General features: G+C 39.1%; 1 long non-coding RNA gene across 1 annotated transcript; it reads right to left on the bottom strand.

The window, feature by feature from the left end:
* Positions 1-11,378: 11,378 nt before the first annotated feature.
* LOC110677847 lies at positions 11,379-12,139 on the bottom strand. The gene is made up of 2 exons (XR_002501239.1): positions 11,930-12,139; positions 11,379-11,610 (listed from the first exon to the last, which is right to left on the bottom strand). It is a non-coding gene; the product is annotated as an uncharacterized LOC110677847 (long non-coding RNA).
* Between the last annotated feature and the right edge of the window lie 1,605 nt (positions 12,140-13,744).

The following is a 13,744-nucleotide window of genomic DNA, read 5'->3' as shown; positions in this document are numbered from 1 at the left end:
TTCTAGACTCTCGAGGAAATCTTGGAGGAACTCCTCAAGTTCTATCCTACAGGAATTCCTTGAAAACTATCGGAAGGGTTTCTTAGAGAAATTTGTGTAGGACAGAGCGGAGGAATTATTGGAATGATTACAGAAGTACTATATGGTGTCAAATCCTTAATAAATAAATTATACGAAATATTCAGTGAGATTTTAGATAAGAAATTATTTGGAAGGTATGTAGGATAAAACTTTGAATTAGTACAGAAATTCCTGTGTGAATGTGGATGAGTTATTGTAGGCAATCAAACGAAAATGCCAGGAACAATAACTAGAGAAACTGGTGTTGGAATTCGTGGAGATCTTGTAACTTTCACATCATCACTAATTGTAGATCGCGTGAGCATCAGTATAGCTCCCACTGTCTACCGTTCAAAATGAAAGTATAGGTCATCTTACCATGTATCAACCACTACACGACACAACAACACAACAGAACATTATACCCCTTCATCTTGATCCAGTGTCGCATACCAAAATAGACCGCAATACGATCACGCTAAGAGATGAGAGTTATCATCTATATAGCTACCTAAAGCCGAGAGCGCAATATATGGGGAGCGAGGCCTGATCTCCATCATCATGAGAAGACCAGATTACACCAAGATTATATCCATAATATGGTATCGGAAACCCTAGCCAAAACTATTCTCTCATAATCTCTCTCATTGCAAATTACCGCCACCCATGTACCCATGTATGTAGATGGAGATGGATACTACCTAAGGGTACATCTCTACACTGAATTTCAAATAGAGTCAGTCGTTGGTTAATCGCTAAGCAGGCAAGTCTAGCTAGCAAATTAATATCGAAAGCCTGACCGACAAGAAGAGTTTAAGTAGAGTGCATGTGTATGGTGAAGAAACGGTAAAGTGGTTGGTGAAATGAGCTTCTTGATTTGTGAAAATGAATTTCTTCCTTCCGACAGCAAAGTCCACCTAGTTCACGTGGAGATGCACTAGCATCATGATGGACTAGTTGACCAAACATTATTGGAGATCGGTAAGAGATTTGAACGAAGTTTAGAACTAATCCCAAGTTTCACCCAGGAGTAATGGGATAATTACTAAAGTGTGCCCCCAATATGCCTCTCCATTTAGGCTTTCCTCTTTTACCCTAAAATCAATGGCCCTGGTAGCCATCACGTCGTGGTTTAAGTGCGCCGCTGTACCGCTATGGCTGATGGTGAGGTCTGCTGCGGAGTGATCGGCATGAAGCCGATGTCCCCCTTCTGTCCGGACAGATCCTCGCTTTCCTGTCGCCGTGGGATACACTTGGACACTGACGCCACACAACACTAGGTTTAAGAGATCATCTAGTTAGTAAGTCGTCAAATAGAACGTAAGTACAAATAAAACCCATTTACTCATTTCATGCATGTAAAATTTATACTTTTCTCTTGTAACGGAATGACTCGATTAGTCTACTTCATGGTGGTTCCACGTTCGAACCTTTTTAGAGGAAATTGGTAGGTGAGTCGAAGGTCGCTACTTCCTCTTCATATCATTTTGTCTCCGTCTCATGCCACCTTTCTTTGGGAAGGTGACAAATGGCGCCCAACGTAAATGTTACTGTACAGTGGATAACCATTTTGACGAAGTTTTTCTATCATGGAGTCATTCGCTTATAATAAAGCAATTTCTGATTTTTCATGTGCAATGGTGGATGGCTTTTGTATATATGCTTTTGTAAATATGTATATAGTAATTTAGTATTAATCTTTCTGGATTTTTTATGGAATTTATAATTTATATATTTTAATTTTACTTGGACATTAGAGCTGGAACTCTTGCATTTTTCTCTGAATTTCCGCAAGAAGTTGTAAATATGTCAAAAAAATATATCTGTTTAAGCAACCTGAGTTGCAACAATATTTGAATTAAGCTGCATATTATCAATAATTTGAACTTTCTCCTTGAATTCCACATGTTTCTCATAAAATCAAATTAATATTACTGAATTTTACTGAATTTCCCAACATTTACATAATTAACACGCTTATTGATTTTAGGATAATTGAATTGAGTAGCCGATCTCCAAATAATCATTTTATCGATCTCAAAGTAATTATTTCGTTAATTGAATAGAAGAAAAGTGAAATAGAAGTGAAAAGGACACTAATGGCGTATAGCATTGAAAGTGAAGATATCGTGGATAATTTAACTGATTTTGACGGTGAAGCTAGTCCGGTAATGAACATTAATAAAATGAGTCAGCGGCAAGTTCGTAGACTCACAATCTCTCCCACATTTCGGGATAGATTAAACGAAGTTTATGAGAATAAAGCGAAGCAAACTGCGGATTCGGTTATGGAAAATCAACGGGACAAACGCGAGCGCGAGAAAAATCCGGATAATGAGAGGCAAACCATTCCTCCCCCGCCGCCGCCGGCAATGCAACGTGAAAAAGTAATGCACGGTGAAGATTTGGATACTATTCGCGAACCAATGATAGCAGGTGAAAAGTACACGGGTACTAAGAAGAAGATTTCGTCGGTAGTTCAGGAACAAAATGGTGCTCCTGATTTAGATTTGAACTTCAATCCTGAAGTGATTTTAGTTGAAGGCCAGAAGGATTCGGTTGAATTTCTTCCACCAGGTTTCAACATTACTTCTCAGTTTTCAAATCCGGCTTTGTCGAACAATCCCCTATTTTTCAACCTTCCGAATAGCAGCTCAAACAGCAGAAAATCGCTTCCGGTTTCACAATGGCCGATTAAGTACGCAGGAAATGACAATGGAATTGGTTTGAATCTTTTCCTTCGAAGAGTTGAATTTTTTGCGCACTCTGAGAAGATGTCGAAAGAAGAATTGTTTGAATCAGCCCACTTTCTCTTAGTAGGACCTGCTCAAGACTGGTTTGTTGCAAAATGGCCGATTTTACGCAACAAAAACTGGGATTATTTCATCCAAGCCTTGAGACACCAGTTTTTGCCAAGTAACATTGACCACTACATAAAAGTGCGTTCATTCTCAATGTTTCAGGCGAAAACAGAATTATTTTCGAACTTTTTGGTTCGCATGGAACAGTTCTTTTTGTGCAGAACCACTCCAATGTCCGAAGAAGACAAATTCGACATAATGTGGCACACAATGAGGCCCATCTACCGAGACCGATTGGCCTTAGTGGACGTGAAAGATTTACACACTCTTGAACAACTATGCACTCGAATTGATAACAACAACGAATCAATCATGAATAAATTCGTTCTCTCATTCGAAAATCAAAAAATTAATGAAATCAATTTCAGTAGCAATCCCAGAGCAAATTTTAATTCCATTGTTAGACCCCAATCAAGCAATAGTAATCAATCCAATCAACAACGAATTCAACAACATAATCAAAGTAATAGTAGAAATAACCAAAGCAGCTCAAATCAAAATTTTATTCCACAAAGCAATAGACCAAGGAACAATTCTAATAACAACAATAATCAAAATATTCAGCAAGAATACCAACCAGATTGTGGATGGAGAGAGTTATCGTTAAATGATATTCTGAGGCACTATAAAGTTCCTGATCGTAGAATTTGCTTTAATTGTCGGAAATTTGGTCATCATTTCACGAAATGTTTCTCAAGGCGCAATGTATTTTGCTGCATATGTGGACTTCCGGAATTTCATTACGAGGAATGTCCATTCTGTGAGGCAAAAAACCAGAGAAGGGGAGATTGAAGGAGGTGATTTCCCCAACCTCAGAAATTCCTCCAGGTTTTCACCGTGATCCAAAAACCGTAAATGTTTTTCAGCAAATTGTTTCCGAATTTCAGAATACAGATTGTACCGATGAGAAACAAGAAAAAGATGATTCAATAAATTATTTTGGTTATTTTCGTCAAGTTGAAACCGTTTTTGTGAATTTAAATAACGATGCTAGATATTTTTTGAAATTTAGTGTTTTAGGATTTCAGTTGCATGGATTATTGGATAGTGGGAGTAGTGTGTCATTAGTTGGAGAACACTTTGGAAATTTAACTAGCTTTCTGCAAATTCAAGATCTGAACAAAGACCTCAAAATTTCAACTGCCAGTGGTGAACCGATGCAAATTAAAGGATTTGTAGACGTCCCATTTACTGTGAATCACTCAACGAGAATATTACCTTGCTTAGTAGTACCTGAGCTTGGAACTCGTTGTATTCTAGGAATGGATTTTTTCAAACTATTCAATATCAAGCTGACTTTTGAAGACATTGAAATCATTGGTAATCTGGTAACCTGTAATATTGAGTTAAGCAATGAAATTCAGCCAACTTCTCACGTTCTCAACGCGGAAGAGACTGAATTACTAGAATCCGTTAAAAGTTCTTTCAAAACATCAGAGCCTGGCACTCTAGAAGCTTGCAATGTCATGGAGCATAGCATTGAGCTCACAGATAACAATGCCATTCACTTGAATCCCCATCCATGGTCTCCAACAATTCAAAAGAAAGTGAATGAAGAAATAAATAGATTATTAGACTTAGACATCATTGAGCCCTCAAACTCAAATTGGGCCTTGCAAGTAGTACCAGTTACCAAAGAAAATGGTGATATGAGACTTTGCTTAGATGCTCGTAAATTAAATGCCAAAACCGTTAGAGACGCATATCCTCTAGCGAGCTCAATGAGAATTTTAAACAATCTAGGCAAAAATCGATATTTTTCAGTTTTGGATTTGAAGGAATCGTTTCTACAGGTCAAGCTTGCGGAAGACTCTAAGAAATACACCAGTTTTAAAATCATTGGCAGGGGACTTTTTCAATACAAAAGATTACCTTTTGGGTTAATCAACAGCAGTGCCACTATGTCTCGTATCCTTGACAGAGTTTTGAAAGAAGGGCTCTATGAGCCATTCATATTTTCGTATCTTGACGATATTATAATTGCAACTAGAACATTCAAGGACCACATAAAATATCTCAAAATTGTCGCTGATTGCTTACGAGAAGCGAACCTTTCCGTAAATTTGGCCAAGTGTAAATTTTGCCTGAAAAGAATAAAATATTTAGGATTTATTCTTTCAGAGAACGGCTACCAGCCGAACCCTGAAAGAGTTACTGCGATCTCCAAGTTTGCTCGACCGCAAACTCCAAAGGAGATTCGCAGATTCTTAGGGATGGCGGGATACTACCGCAACTTCATCCCGAATTTTAGCGGTATATCAGCCCCTATCTCTGACTTATTGAAAGGTAAGCCAAAGAAGATTAGGTGGAATGATAAGGCCGAACAGGCATTTATCAAACTGAAAGAATGTTTGATTTCGGAGCCGGTCTTAGCCAACCCAGACTGGACAAAAGAATTTACCATTCAAACCGACGCTAGTGATGTAGCAATAGCTGGCATACTGACGCAGGTGTTGGATGGTAAAGAACACATTATTGCCTACTTTTCACGAAAGCTGAGCTCTTGTGAAAAGAAGTATGGGCCCACCGACAAAGAAGGCTTAGCTGCTCTCGAAGCAATCGAACATTTCAGATGTTATGTAGAGGGTGCTCACTTCACGCTGATAACTGATTGCTCTGCAGTCACGTTCATCTGCAATTCTAAGTGGCGTCCTAGTTCAAGGTTGTCACGATGGTCCGTCAAATTACAAGAATTCGACATGACCATCAAGCACAGAAAAGGACGGGACAACGTAGTTTGCGATGCCCTAAGTCGTGCTGTTTGTGCCATCTTTGATGACTCGACTTCAAAATGGTACAACGACTTGAAAAATAAAGTGAGCAACGCACCAGAAAAATACCAGAATTTTAAAATAGAAAATGGCGACTTGTACAAGTTTGTCACTTCCAGATCATCTCTTGATATGGGCAGACTGGAATGGAAAGTGGTTGTGCCGCCTGACAAGATGACACAACTAGTGGAAGAAGAACATGCCAAACTAATGCATCTTGGAGTAGATAAAACCCTTGAGCGAATAAAATTAAAATATTATTGGCCTAAGATGAAATCTGATGTCAAAAGGATTTTATCTAAGTGTGGCATTTGTAAGCAGTCGAAGCATTCCACGATTGCTAGTGTTCCTCCAATGGGAGAGCAAAAGAATGCTACGCGTCCATTTCAAATGATTGCTATGGACTATATTAGTGGTTTTGTTCGGAGTAAATCAGGAAACAGTGATTTGTTGGTTTGTCTGGATGTGTTCACTAAATATGTTCGTCTGTTCCCTGTTAAAAAGATTAGTGTTGAAAGTTTGACTCAGTTAATTAAATGTGAATGGTTTTTGAAATTTGGTGTTCCACAAGTATTGATTTCAGACAATGCTGTAACGTTTTTGGCTAATAAGTTTCAAGATTTGTTGTCTAAGTTCAATGTGCATCATTTTAAAAATAGCAGGAGACATTGTCAAAACAATCCTGTTGAGCGGGTTAACAGAGTTATTCTAGCCTGCATCCGGACCTATTGTCAAAATGATCATCGTATCTGGGATTCTCAGATCCCGGAAATAGAGTTTGCGATCAACAACACCAAGCATTCATCTACGGGATTCACACCATTTTTCCTAGTGCATGGCTATGAACCGATTGTTGATGGAAGTGACCATCTTCAGGATAGGTGCACTTCTGATCCTTCATCAGATCAATTCATCGAACGCAGGACTAAAGCTATGGGCACCGTGTATGGAGAAGTAATCAAAAACAATAAAAAACAGTTTGAAAAGTACAAAAAGAATTATGACAGCAGGCACAAAGGTTTACCACCTACTTTTAACATCGGCCAAAAAGTTTACAAGAAGAATTTCAAAATTTCAAGTGCTGTTGATCATTATTCAGCCAAACTTGGCCCTGTATATGTCCCATGTAAAATAATTGCCAGGAGAGGAGCATCATCATATGAGCTAGAAGATGAAGAAGGCAGAAATTTAGGTGTGTTTGCGGCGCAAGATTTGATTCCTGAATAGATTGTGTGAGATATACTTCGAGAAATATGTATTACGAATATAAGTAAATTTGGTCGTGTATTTGAGAAATTGTGTTATAGATCGTATGAATGAAAATCGCGTGTAATTGAATGATTAAGAAACTGATATGTGGATAGTATGTTCGAGGAAATGGTGATCACCGAGAGTTAGCGTAATTTAAGAATAAATAATTTGTATTTGTGCGAAAGTTTGAATCAATGAAGCGTTTGTGAAAGTATAACGAGTGTTAAGCGTAGTATAAAAGTGAAGAATTTGTGTGAAAGTTTGAATCAATGAAGTATTTGCGAAAGTATACCGAGAATTAAGATAAGTTGAGAATATAGAGTTTGTGTAGGTATGAATATTTTAGTCATCCGAGTGTTCGCGTAATATTAGCAGAGTGTTCGGGTTTATGTAGAATTAGATCGAGTATGCAAGTTAAATTGTTATGTCCGAGAATCTTTTATGTGTGAAGTATGAAAATATGGGAAATTTGAAGTGAAATGAATGTTTGTTTATTTGTAATGTGGAATTTGTGTTGATGTTCCTCAAATGAACGCCAGTGCAACCTTCAGTTGACTGAGCAGATTGGAATAGTGATCATAGTTTGTCCTAAATTGGCGCATCAGTTAACTTCGAATGATCATGGATCTGTTCCTGACTGTTGTTGACCTTCGTATTAAAAATAATAGCAAAAATTGAACCAGTAAAAACGAATGCTTCTATCTGGCAAATAAACATCCATATACGCATGAGAGGTCAAAGGTTTGCTCAGACAAGAATGATCTTTAGGTGGGAAAACAGATTACACTTGACGACACCCTACACTACTTTACAAGGTCGACAATTGTCGATCGCATGAGTGGATTGCTCATGGTAAGAAAGAAGCCACTGCTATACAGAGATCTGATCTCTATATTGCAGTCTGGTGTGGGGGTATTGTAACTTTCACATCATCACTAATTGTAGATCGCGTGAGCATCAGTATAGCTCCCACTGTCTACCGTTCAAAATGAAAGTATAGGTCATCTTACCATGTATCAACCACTACACGACACAACAACACAACAGAACATTATACCCCTTCATCTTGATCCAGTGTCGCATACCAAAATAGACCGCAATACGATCACGCTAAGAGATGAGAGTTATCATCTATATAGCTACCTAAAGCCGAGAGCGCAATATATGGGGAGCGAGGCCTGATCTCCATCATCATGAGAAGACCAGATTACACCAAGATTATATCCATAATATGGTATCGGAAACCCTAGCCAAAACTATTCTCTCATAATCTCTCTCATTGCAAATTACCGCCACCCATGTACCCATGTATGTAGATGGAGATGGATACTACCTAAGGGTACATCTCTACACTGAATTTCAAATAGAGTCAGTCGTTGGTTAATCGCTAAGCAGGCAAGTCTAGCTAGCAAATTAATATCGAAAGCCTGACCGACAAGAAGAGTTTAAGTAGAGTGCATGTGTATGGTGAAGAAACGGTAAAGTGGTTGGTGAAATGAGCTTCTTGATTTGTGAAAATGAATTTCTTCCTTCCGACAGCAAAGTCCACCTAGTTCACGTGGAGATGCACTAGCATCATGATGGACTAGTTGACCAAACATTATTGGAGATCGGTAAGAGATTTGAACGAAGTTTAGAACTAATCCCAAGTTTCACCCAGGAGTAATGGGATAATTACTAAAGTGTGCCCCCAATATGCCTCTCCATTTAGGCTTTCCTCTTTTACCCTAAAATCAATGGCCCTGGTAGCCATCACGTCGTGGTTTAAGTGCGCCGCTGTACCGCTATGGCTGATGGTGAGGTCTGCTGCGGAGTGATCGGCATGAAGCCGATGTCCCCCTTCTGTCCGGACAGATCCTCGCTTTCCTGTCGCCGTGGGATACACTTGGACACTGACGCCACACAACACTAGGTTTAAGAGATCATCTAGTTAGTAAGTCGTCAAATAGAACGTAAGTACAAATAAAACCCATTTACTCATTTCATGCATGTAAAATTTATACTTTTCTCTTGTAACGGAATGACTCGATTAGTCTACTTCATGGTGGTTCCACGTTCGAACCTTTTTAGAGGAAATTGGTAGGTGAGTCGAAGGTCGCTACTTCCTCTTCATATCATTTTGTCTCCGTCTCATGCCACCTTTCTTTGGGAAGGTGACAATCTTTCTGGAAAAAAAATCCTGAACTAAATGCTTCAAAAACTCTGGAATGGACCTTTCTGGATTTTCTTGGAAAAACTCTTGTAGCAATCTTAGGAAAATCTGCTAAGTAACAACTGGGACAATCCATGAAAGAGTTAGTCGCCAAATATCTGGAGGAATTACTGAGAATTACTTTCACCATAATTCAAACACCGATGGAAGATTTCCTTGTAGAATAATTGAAGGAATCTAAAAAGAAATTTTTGGAGGGATCTCTGAAGAAGCCGTAGAAAGTGCATATGTACATATGTACATATGCAAGAAGAAATCTCCAAAGAAAACGCTAGCAGAAATGCTGAAGCTTTATCTCGAGGAATCTGAGAAAAAAAAACTAACTAATCTGTGAAATAGACGCGTAATAGCCTCTGAAGTTTTTTTTTTCTAGACCTGTTAAATTTCGCAGCAGTTTGTTCTAGCCTTCGTCAAGTCTGTCATAAGTAAAGTGGTTCGGAAAAGGATATAAATTTTCATGATATAATAAATCACTAATGAAGTTGATCATACCAATAATCTTGAAGCTTTCTCAGTCTTATGGTAATGACTGATATGAAAACAAATCCTCCAGAAATGCCGTGAGTACCAGGTCCATACGCACCATTTGTTCATCGATTTCAAGGCGGCATACGATAGTATCGACCGCGTAGAGCTATGGAAAATCATGGACGAGAACAGCTTTCCCGGGAAGCTCACAAGATTGATCAGAGCAAAACTGCGTGAAGATCTTGGGCGAACACTCCAGTTCGTTCGAGTCTCGGCGGGGACTACGACAGGGCGATGGACTTTCGTGCCTGTTGTTCAATATTGCGCTTGAAGGTCGGACTTAACAGTCGAGGCACGATTTTCACGAGATCCGGACAATTTGTTTGCTTCGCGGACGACATGGATATTATTGGGAGAAAATTTGAAACGGTGGCAGATTTGTTCACCCGCCTAAAACGCGAAGCAACAAGAGTCGGGCTAATGGTGAATGCGTCGAAAACAAAGTACATGCTGGTTGGCGGAACTGAGCGCGACAGGACCCGCCTAGGAAGCAGTGTTACGATAGACGGAAATACCTTCGAGGTGGTGGACGAGTTCGTCTACCTCGAATCCTTGTTGACGGCTGACAACAATGTTAGTCGGGAAATACGAAGGCGCATCATCAGCGGAAGTCGTGCCTACTATGGGCTCCAGAAGAAACTGCGGTCAAGAAAGATTCACCCCCGCACCAAATGCACGATGTACAAAACGCTCATAAGACCGGTAGTCCTCTATGGGCACGAGGCGTGGACTATGCTCGAGGAGGACTTGCAAGCTCTTGGGGTTTTCGAACGCCGAGTGCTAAGGACGATCTTCGGCGGCGTACAGGAGAACGGCGTGTGGCGGCGAAGGATGAACCACGAGCTCGCTCAACTCTACGGCGAACCCAGTATCGTGAAGGTAGCTAAAGCTGGAAGGATACGCTGGGCAGGGCATGTTGCAAGAATGCCGGACAACAACCCTGTAAAGATGGTGTTCGCTACGAATCCGATCGGAACAAGAAGGTGTGGTTCGCAGCGAGCTAGGTGGATTGACCAGGTGCACCAGGACCTGGAGAGCGTGGGTCACAGTCGAAGATGGAGAGAAGCGGCCATGAACCGAGTGAATTGGCGAATTATTGTTGGCGAGGCTTTATCAAGATAATTGATGTAAAGCCAAATAAGTTGATATGAAAACAGTCACAATCAGTTTTCTGTCAAGGACTCTATAAATTTGAAAGTTTTCTGAACTTCCTTGGAAATGAAGATTTTGCTAACGTTTATCCTACCTATGGTTTTGAATGTGGACGCGCCTCTGAACTATATTGATGATGCATGATAGAATCCAATGTTCTGTTACTCTTAAGTTTTATGTGCAATGAAACCACAACAGAAGGATACATGCACTTTAACTCATATGATTTTACTTTTATATTTTATGTGCGGTTACAAATGGTCACATTTGGAATGTTTTGTTTTGATTAGCCTTCTCAAATAACCAAAATAATTGGTTGGTTGGTTTGACTTTATTAACGAGATTTTTAGCCCTGGGCTAGTTCATCTCGGGACCAACGGCTTTACTTCCCTTCCGAAGGAAGTCGTCACTATAACTTTTTACGTCATAAGTGACTATGTCGGGGATGGAATTCGATCCCAGGTCCTCGGCGTGAGAGGCGAGTGTTCTAACCACTACACCAGGTCCGTCCCCTAACCAAAATAAGGAAAAGGAACAAAAATATTGAGTTTTCCCCAAACTTTTTATAGATTTTATTGAATAAAATGTATCCAACTATCGGTTTAATTTTAAATCTGAGCAGGGTTTCTACGGCTGATGGGACCAACGATGGTTTTTGCGTCACCATCAGGTTTGTAGTTTTCGTCAGTCCGCCTGTCGCCTGGATGGATGATATATTTAGCTACCATTTGCTTGAAACCCAGTTGTTGTAGCTATCGTCATCCGAATTCTTCCACTAACGAGATAAAAAATAAATAATTTTGGAGTTATTTGTTTGAATCATGCTCAATGTAAACAGTAGAAGCATTAGCTGTAGAACGCTAATGTCGAGACTGTTCGTGTGACCAACATCTAGTTTGCCACGCTCTGACAGCTTGAGTACCGGGTCTATAAGTGTCAAACCTATTTTTTCGACCAAAATAAAACATTCTCTACAACATGACACTAAACAAGCAATCAAAAACTCCAACAGTAAGTAACAATAAAATAATTCTATTTTGTGATAACAGCGCCACTAGCGTTCTACTACTTATATTTCTATTATGTAAACTTACAGCCTCATATCCATGCTCCATGCTGCCATATTAGGTGATGTTCTATTTCCATTTCCTGTTCCAAAATTGATGTATGTGATCCAGGCCCGGATTTGGGGGGTGCCAAGGGGGCAAATGCCCCGGGCCTCTCGATCAAGGGGGCCCCGTAGATGGACAAAATATGAAACACAATTTATAAAATTATATGTCACAATTTCTTCTTCTCTCTAAAGTTACGTCACAACTGGGACAGAGCCTACTTCTCAGTAAAGTGTTCTTATGAGCACTTTCACAGTTATTAAATGAGATCTGTCTTTGCCGATTAACCAGTTTTTGTGCATATCGTATGACAGGTACTCTATGCCCTGGGAATTCGAGAAAATTTCTTTAGATCCTTGATCGAAGCGATTCGCACCCACAACCCTCAGCTTGGTCTTGCTAAAGAGCTGCGCGTTATCACTAAGGCTATCTGGGCCTTTATATTTTACATATCCAAATCCGATACGATTTACAAAACAGATATTATGACATGTAATTATTTTTATAATATGTAGTAAGTATAGACTCCAGAAGATTTTTATCTGAATCTTTCAGTTTCAATTTCTTCTATTCACTTACGAAAACTTTACGAAGCTTTCTGGAAAGATACTGCCATAGTTTTGTATTGACATTTTTATAACTTTGTTTCCATATTGCGATTTTTTCTTAAAGTTTGAAATTCGCCATAATTTTGCCCGAATCCTCAGAGATTGTAGAATTATCTGTAAATTGTCTGTTTGGATTGTTCTTCTAAACAGTTGTCATTATCCTAAATTACAAAGCAAGGGACTTCAATATGAGCCTTGGGAAGGCCCATGTAACTATTTCTGAAACTTATCTGTAGATCGAGGTAGAATCTTATGTGTTTCTCTGACAACAAATTGTACAAGAAATTATTCAGTATTCCAGATAGTGCAATGTTGATGAGGTTTTCTCACAATATTTTAAATGAAGCTGAGTTAAAAGTGCGCCTAGCATTGAAAAATAAAGTTTAAAAACTTGCCTATTGTTTTTTCTAATCTCAATTAATCATCTAATCATGATTTTTACTGGTGCATGTTACCTCTAAGATTTGATTGAGAACAATTCAGTTTAAATTCAATTTCATAATCTATTATGTAAATCTTTTCATGTATTTGATATAGCTTATGATACGCAATAGTCACGAAGTGATGTGTATTGTTGAACTGGAGTAATATTACAATTTGCTGAAGGTTTGTAAAGGTTTTATTTTCATAAACATAAACTTGTCTATGTTTGGCGTTTTCGGCTTATTTTGTACCAAGGGCCCCCTTCAAGAGATCTGACCTGGGCCCCCCGATGCCCAAATCCGGCACTGATGTGATCACATATAAAATGTTTAAGATAGCACTCACCTTTATTTGGAAATTAATAACCTATCAGCGAATTCTTCCAAACTGTTTTTTCTTCTGTCCATTGTAACGCATGACCAAAAAAACATTAAAGACCTCCATGTCCCTTGCAGTTGTCCAAAATTTTATGGCTCATAAGATAATCTAGAATGCCGTGAAAAGTGTACTGCGATCTGTCAAACTTGGGTACCTTTTGCACTACCGAGGGACAAAATGCAGTACTAGAAGTGGTACCCAATCTGAGCCCGAGTGTGACGGACCTGGCATGACCCACGTGTTGAATTGTAATTTCACGCATTTTAAAGATAAATGTATGACATTTACATTGCATTGCAGAGCATGTATATAAAATATTAAAAGACTTTAAATTTTATTGTAATCTAATAGCATTTAAATGCTGCTCGCTCATACAACAACGTTCGAG

This window comes from Aedes aegypti, chromosome 3 (genome assembly GCF_002204515.2).
Source record: "Aedes aegypti strain LVP_AGWG chromosome 3, AaegL5.0 Primary Assembly, whole genome shotgun sequence".
NCBI lineage: Eukaryota > Metazoa > Arthropoda > Insecta > Diptera > Culicidae > Aedes > Aedes aegypti.
The sequence above is the reverse complement of the archived record's forward strand: the minus strand, read 5'-3'. Positions and strand labels throughout refer to the sequence as shown.